The sequence below is a fragment of the Nicotiana attenuata genome, chromosome 1, assembly GCF_001879085.1.
Source record: "Nicotiana attenuata strain UT chromosome 1, NIATTr2, whole genome shotgun sequence".
Lineage (NCBI taxonomy): Eukaryota > Viridiplantae > Streptophyta > Magnoliopsida > Solanales > Solanaceae > Nicotiana > Nicotiana attenuata.
In genome coordinates, this window is record NC_031989.1 from 1,722,987 (window position 1) to 1,731,036 (window position 8,050).

General features: G+C 35.7%; 1 pseudogene; it reads left to right on the forward strand.

Moving 5' to 3' along the window:
* Positions 1–4,413, forward strand: part of LOC109232322 — an 18,191-nt pseudogene extending 13,778 nt beyond the window's left edge.

Consider the following 8,050-nt stretch of genomic DNA (forward strand, 5'->3'; position numbering starts at 1 on the left):
TTTTTGGACTTTTAATTTATCATATATTGTGTATATAATTAATTTTTATATTAAGATCTTTATAATTTTAATTTTATATCCTATTTTTTTGATATATTAATTTTTGTATATATTATATTTATATAAAATTAAAAGTTACTTTTATTATTATTATAATTGTATAAAAAGAAATATAACCATTATTTAAAAATAAAAAATGCAAATGTAAGATATCTAATGTTGCTAAAATTAAAAAGTGAAAACTAAAATTTAATAAAGAAAATTAACAATACGTAAAATAAAAATACATTATAATTAAAGTACATCAAAGGAGGATACATTAAAATTGAAATTACATTAAATAACATAAAACATAAGTTTAGTAATCCCCTATGTCATTTTCAGGTGCACCAAAATTACCAAAAAACTGAGAGAACGGGGTAGAAGATTGTTGTGCTTGTGGTTGTTGAAATTGTTGACTTCTTTTATCGATTATTCGTTTTTGTTCTTATCGCATCACGAAGATTTGGATCGTCAATGGAATTCAAGTTCGTCAATAAAAATTTATTTTCTTCTTTGTATTCTTTTTGTATCGAAGCTTCATTCTTGAGTTACTTGACTTTTCCATCGCCTCAACAAGCCGACTATTAATCGAGCATTTATGGGAGAATAGAGGTGAAAGTTGAATATTTATGTAGTACTTAAATTAAATTTGACTATGATATAATATTTATTTAATTATCTTTTATCAATGATTTCACTTTTATTTGATTTATCCTTTAAAATAATTTTGTTTTATATGATTATATAAGTGGTTAATGTGAATTATATATGATGAATATGAAAAAAAGAAAAAAGATAGAATTAGTTTGAAGGAAATAAAAAATGGAATTTAATTAGAAGATAATAATATAATATAGAAGAGAGAGAAGAAATATTCTTTTTTGGTGTAAAAAATGGTGTAATGGTTGGAGTAAATGGTGTTACACCATTTTGATGTGAAATTTGGTGTTAGGGTTGGAGATGGTCCTATTTTATTATACTAAGATAAAGTCATTATGGATCAACAATCAAAAAATACTGGGGAGAAAGCTGGTTATTAGATGAAGAAACTAATACTCTAGTAGAAAGCAGATCATCAAATAGATAAGCCGAGACCAGTTAACATTTTCTCATACCTTAGGAATTTATGGCTTCCTTCGTGATGCCCACAAATACAAAAACCAGTGCCCCAGTGGAAGTTAGGGGTGGAATATGTATATTTTTTTGGGATTTTCTTGCATTGAACTAGTCCGAACTACCTTTACAAAATGTAAAGGTAAGTTCTACAGTGAAGATTAATTTTGTAATAGTGTATGGAATCGTGTAATCCATCAAGAGATTTCGTTGCTAAGAGGAACTTTCGGGGTGAAAGGGCAAGTACAACACCTTCCACGCAGCACAATATGAAGTACACCTTATAAGGAGCTCTTTTTGGGGTTTGATGTTGTTGATTTTTCATGCTCCCTGATAAACTGGGATGCTTTCTACTTTGAGAACCGTCTAATTTTCCATATTTATTGCTTTATCATTTGGTACTTGCACTCAGGGTTTTTCACTTGATGCTGGCTAGCTGCATAAATTCACTGATATAATGCAGACCAGGAAAGCAACTTTGATTTAGTCTTAGGATTGCTAATTTGAGGGTGTTATTTGTTATATATTTTGCTGTATGTTTTATGTTCCAGCTTTCATTGCGTATAACTTTTATAAATGACATGATATTCCCCTAGATCTTTCAGGGCTTTTATGTTTTCCTGAAAAAATTATGCTAGTTGTCAATTGATTCCTTTTAATGTGAGCATTTGCCTAAGATGAAGACTTATATGAGTACTCTCCTGTAGTAAACTGAGATTGATCTTGCAGAAAGAACAGTACGTCAAGATACCAAAAAGATTTCACAGAGTTGGTTCTTCAATAAAATTATTTGTCTTATCAAAAGAATTTCACAGAGTTGGTTCTAGTACTAATAACTTTAATAGGTCTACAGTTGCCTGGTAAAAGAAATTACACTGGTCACTATATATTGGCATCAAGAAATGATTCTTAACATAACCTATAGTTGCATCAAGCATCGTTTTAAGTTTTTTTTTCTTTATTTTTAATGAACTAGGAAAAGGAGTTGAAATTTGTGATAATTTTCGGAGGGGAGGAGAATTGCTATTTATTCAAATCAATCAACATGCCTTAGCCAGAAAGCAATGGGGATTGGGTCCTGTTGCTTTTCTTAATTGGTTAAGCCTTTATCTCTTGTCTAATTAATTCAAAAATGAAAAAAACAAGAAAGAATACTTTATCTAATGGGAGTGGTTAGATGTCGTTGGGCCATTATGGCCTTTTAGCCATCATTTGCTCAAGTCTATAACCCTCAACATGTATATCACAGTGTAAACATTTCTGAAATGACGGGTCGCTTTAGGTGATCACAGCTATTTCAGTAATCATAATGGACACTGCCAATGAGCTTTCTCATAGTTTTTCCCCTTTCATTCGTGATGTGTTAATGAGTAAAGCCCATGTAATTGCCTCTGTTGCTTTGTCCTCTTAGTAGTTTGTGGTAAGCATATGGTCAATATTTATTTTGCTATGTGGTTGTGGTTCTGGCAAAAGGCTTGCAGACAGCCTACGGGCCGTCAGCCGTGACTGCTCCCTCCACAGTGGAAGTGCATGAAAACCTTATCTGTTCCCTTAATAAGATCTGGATGAGCTTTTGTATTTGCTTTGATTTAACTGGCTGTTTTGTGACTTATGAGAAAGAGTCCATGTAATGTCTCTATCATGTTGTCCACTGATGAGCCTTTTGTGTTAAGCAAATACTTCAAGGTATAAGTTTTGCGGAGTGCAGGTGTTTCATAAGCATTTATTAGGGACTGACTTCACTAATTTGTTAATGATTATGGTTGTACATCCATAGCGGGTTTTTTCCAAAGGAATTTCTCTTTCCATACATGGTACGTAACAATAACTTGCTCGTGTAAAGAGAAGGAAATAAAGAACCTAGTTGCAAGCTGTGCTAATGCCTTTAAATCACTGCAGGATGTCAGGGAGGAAATTATAAAGGCATGGTACGTGGATAATAGTGACGAGGACCAGAAGGCTTCCCCATCAGAGTGAGCCAAATGAATTTGTGTGCCCTGACAAGCTTGCCGGTATAATTCTCCACGCTTCCTTATTCGATCAATTTCATATTTTTTTATAGGTCCTTTTCGGCTGTTTATTTCTTTCCTTCATAGAACTTCCTGGACTGGGAATAAGAATCTAATCCTCTTAATCTTGGTTATATTGAAAGAGAACTGCCTTTTCCAGTTATTCTGACGATCTTTTCAGCCATCACCTATCAGTAAATGGGATTTTTGGATATTAAATAGGATAAAATCTTTTCTTTTCTTTTTCTTTTGATTTGTATTAGCAATCCAATATTAGTGTTTACTATATATTCTTCTAACCTCTATCATGCCGGAATCATATGACAAAAGAAGCCAAAGAACCCTTAATCCTTCATTGACGATCCCCACGAAATTTGGAGTTTCTAGATCTTATTAGTTTAGTCCTGGAATTTTTCTGCTTTCCTTATTTAATTACTACATGAACTTCCAGAGCCTCGGGTGCTCAGCTGGCGACTAGATGCTCACAATTATGAAACCGATGAAGAGTTGAAGAAAATTCAGGAAGCTCGTGGATATTGTTACATGGTATGTCAAATTTATTAAAATGAACTCTCTCACTAGTGATATATGGACTTGGTTCCTTAAATGTCAATGTCCGAGCATTATGGCATTCACAATGAATTTCCTTCAGGACTTTTGTGAGGTTTGCCCGGAAAAGTTACCCAATTATGAGGAGAAGATTAAGAAGTTTTATGAATAACACTTGCACACTGATGAGGAGATCCATTACTGTATTGCTGGAAGTGGCAAGTGTTGAATTTATTGGTTGGGCTTTGCATCACTATCTGCCATCTATACCATGGTTGCTAAAATATATGCTTTGTCTTGTAGGTTAATTTTGAGGGATCGTAATGAGGGTTGGATTCGCATCTGGGTAAAGAAAGGGGCAATGATTGTCCTCCCTGATGGAGTATGTCTCCGGTTCACACTTGATTCAAGCAATTACATTAAGTTACTTAAGAGAAGCATGAGCCTAAATTAAAGATTAAATAGTATGATTGCATGCTGTTTACACATCGTCCTTGCTTTCCCGTGTTGCTCTCCCGCCTTCCTCTAGAAACATGATATGGTATTTGGCAACTGGAGTATGCGTTACTTCTTCTATTCGGTCATTTTTTCCAGATATGTCAATTACAATATGTGGTTCTTCTAGGCAATGCGGCTCTTCGTTGGAGATCCAGTTTGGACCCCATACAATCATCCACATGATCACTTGCCTGCCAGGTGACGTTTGTTGTCGTACTTTTTCCTATTGATTTATTACGATATGTAGAAACAATTCAGCACTTAGAAATGGTTAGGTCAATGATCCCAATTAGTTACTGGGGTGATGCGTTGCTTACTACCACATATGTACTTAACCGAGTGCCTACAGAATCAGTTACTACTACTCTATATGAGTTATGGACTGGAAGATAATCCGACCTGAGTGTATTAAGACCTTGGGGTTGTGCTGCCTATACACATGATTCCTCTCACAAATATGGCAAATTGAGCCCAGGGGGAAAGAAAAGTATCTTTATAAGATACTCTGAAACCTCAAAGGGTTATGTATTTATAAGTCAACAAGACAGTGAGAGTGTAACTAAGTTTGAATCACGAGATGTCACATTCTTAGAGGATGAGTTCCCTAAGAAGGGAGAGGTAGGTCAAGATCTAACCTTATTTGAGATAATGGATCAAGAAGTACAAAGATCACTTCATTTGAGTAGGAGAATTTTAGCAGATGATGAATTAGTTTCTCATCAAAGACCTCCTTCATCATCAGATGCGAATGAAAGTAATCCTTATACATTTAGTTGAAGTGACCAAATGAATCTTGTTCCAAGTGGGAGCGAGATGGTCACAGATCTTGTTTCAAGTGGGAGCAGGATGAATGATCTTGATCCGAGTGGGAGCAACATTGATCCAAATGGGAACAATGATGAATCACAAATAAGACGTGGTTCTCGTAAAAAGATTCCCCGCCGACAATTTGATGTTGAAGGCGACGAACTATTTATGATACTCCTACAAGAAGAAAACGAGCCTAAAAATATAAAAGAGGCCCTCTCATGCCGTTCTAAGGATAAATGGACAAAAGCAATGGAAGATGAATTGGAGTCTATGAGAGTCAACAAGTTTGGGAACTAGTTGATCTCCCTGAAGGATGCAAAGCAATTGGGAGCAAATGGATTCTCAAAATTAATCTCAAGGCTGATGGCACAGTTGAGAGATATAAGGCTCGACTGGTGGCGAAAGGGTATACACAGCAGAAAGGAATAGGCTACGAAGAGACTTTCTCGCCTGCTGTACGATTTATCTCAATTCGCCTGGTTCTAGCTATTGTTGCAAGCTTGGATCTTGAATTACATCAGATGGATGTAAAGACTGCCTTTCTCAATGGAGAACTAGATGAAGCAATATATGGAACAACCTGATTGTTTGATTGAAAAGGGCCACGAACAAAAGGTTGGTAGACTTTTGAAGTCTATTTATGGCCTCAAACAATCTTCAAGGCACTGGTATGTACGCTTTTAGAATGTTGTTGTATCTAATGGTTTTACCATGATGGATGAAGACCATTGCATTTATACCAAAAGATCAAGGAACAAGCTTGTGATTTTAACATTGTATGTAGATGACATACTTATAGCTGGAAATGATAAGGAGTTTATAACCGAGATAAAGTCATGGTTGTCATCTCAATTTGAGATGAAAGATATGGGTGAAGCTGCATATATTCTTGGAGTTAAGATTTCAAGAGATCGTCCAAAGAAATTATTGTATCTCTCACAAGAGAATTACATTAGAAAAGTTCTTGCACGATTCAATAAGCAAAATAGTAGCCCAGTTGAAACTCCTATCAGTAAAGGCCATACCTTGGGATGTCAGATGTGTCCTAAGACTCCTGAAGAGACAGAAAGAATGAGCCGAGTTCCTTATAGGAGCGCAGTCGGAAGTCTAATGTATGCTATGGTGTGCACTAGACCTGATATTTGTCAAGCAGTTGGCTTGATAAGTAGATATCTAACTGACCCAGGTTTAGCACATTGGCAAGCAGTAAAGAGGATCATGAAGTATCTGAAGGGAACTGCTGATTATGCCCTTTGTTATCAAGGCGGCAAGGATCTGCGATTAGTTGGATATAGTGATGCTAACCATGGAGGAGATCTAGACGAGAGTAAGCCTACCTCAGGATATGTTTTCTTACTCAGTGATGACGCCATATCATGGAGTAGAAAGAAACAATCATGTGTATCACTATCTACAATGTAAGCCGAATACGTGGCTCTCGCATCAGCAACACAAGAAGCTGTTTGGTTGAAAAAGTTCTTGAAACATTTTATGAATATCGCTGAAAATACTGAACCAGTATTAGTCTACTGTGACAGTGAGGCTGCAATATCTTCCACCAGGGACCCTAAGTTTCATTGTAAAACCAAACATATAGATATCAAGTATAATTATGCGACGGACATGGTTAGATGCAAGGTAGTGAATGTGAAGTATGTGTCTACAAAAGAGATGTTTGCAGATCCATTGACCAAGCCTTTGTCTATAGATGCATTCGTGAGACACACTAGGTCTCAAGGTTTGCGTAGACTCTGAGATACTTTATTTCATTATTTATTTTTCCGTGTTCACAAAACTGATGTTCTTTGATTATCAATAAAGTTGATTTGCATACATACATATTTTTATTATAGAATGTTATGTGCATTCTTTATTTTTTTTGATAAGTATGTCGGATTGACAAGATGTTGGCATTCTCACACAGGCAACCGCCTCCTAATCTTAGTGATGTGAGGAGACGAGACATGATTTTAAGCAAAATTATCACAAGGATAATTGGAGAGCTATTCGCTTAAATCAAAATGTCGCTTAAACAACGACATACGGTCACCTAGTCTACTTTTTGATTCTATTAGGGTGAAAAACGTTCACCTAGTCTACTTTTTGAGCCAGATGTGAGTTAAATATGATTTTGTAAATCAAGGAACTCAAATTTTGATACTTATGGTGTCTAAATATCATCTGTACAACATTCCTTTTGAGACAAAGACATATGCTCCTTGGGAAAAAGGAGAAAATGTTGTAGCACGTGTTTCATACCATGTGAGATAATGTCGACCAATTGGGTAAACATAAGTCCATTCTCAACTTATTGTTGTGTGAGACCCGGAGCTTTTATGATTGCTCAAGATTTTGTACCCTCAAAGACTCCGATCAGATACTTGAGACTTACTGTGGTGTTTGCTATCTTAGTGTGTTTCTAAATGACCGTGAACACAAATTCGATCTAGCGGAGCATATCTAGAAAAACAGTCATACTAATGTTAAGGGGATCGTGATAAGAGGAAGATCATTGATGGAGTCTCATTTATTTGTATTCACTGATGCACCAATTATAACTTATGAGTTTGAGATTCTGACATTATATCAAATGTGATTCATATGATCTAGGGTACTGGATACTTTATGATCTACTTGCAGGTTTGCACTTGACGAGAGACTATATACTCCTAACAGATGTATAGCACTTAGCTCTCATAGTATGATGGTTGCACGGTCTACTTCCCTGTATGAATGATTGAGGAGATGAGTTGAGAATATGTTTCTTAGACTAGAAGAGCACTCCCATTATGTGTGAGTGGGAGATGTAGGAAATATTGGATCCACCCATAAAGGGTGCTCTAAGGCCCAATAAGGTTATTAGTTAAGCGAGAAATCTACAGCACTACAGTTAGAAATAAAATTTACTGCAATATCTGACTTGTTTGGTCCCTCAGGCCAAGTCATTGTGTAGGATCAATTTTACAAATTAGAATTACTCAAGTTATCTCAGCAGGTTATGGGAAATGTTTCCATATAGAAGAGAACAG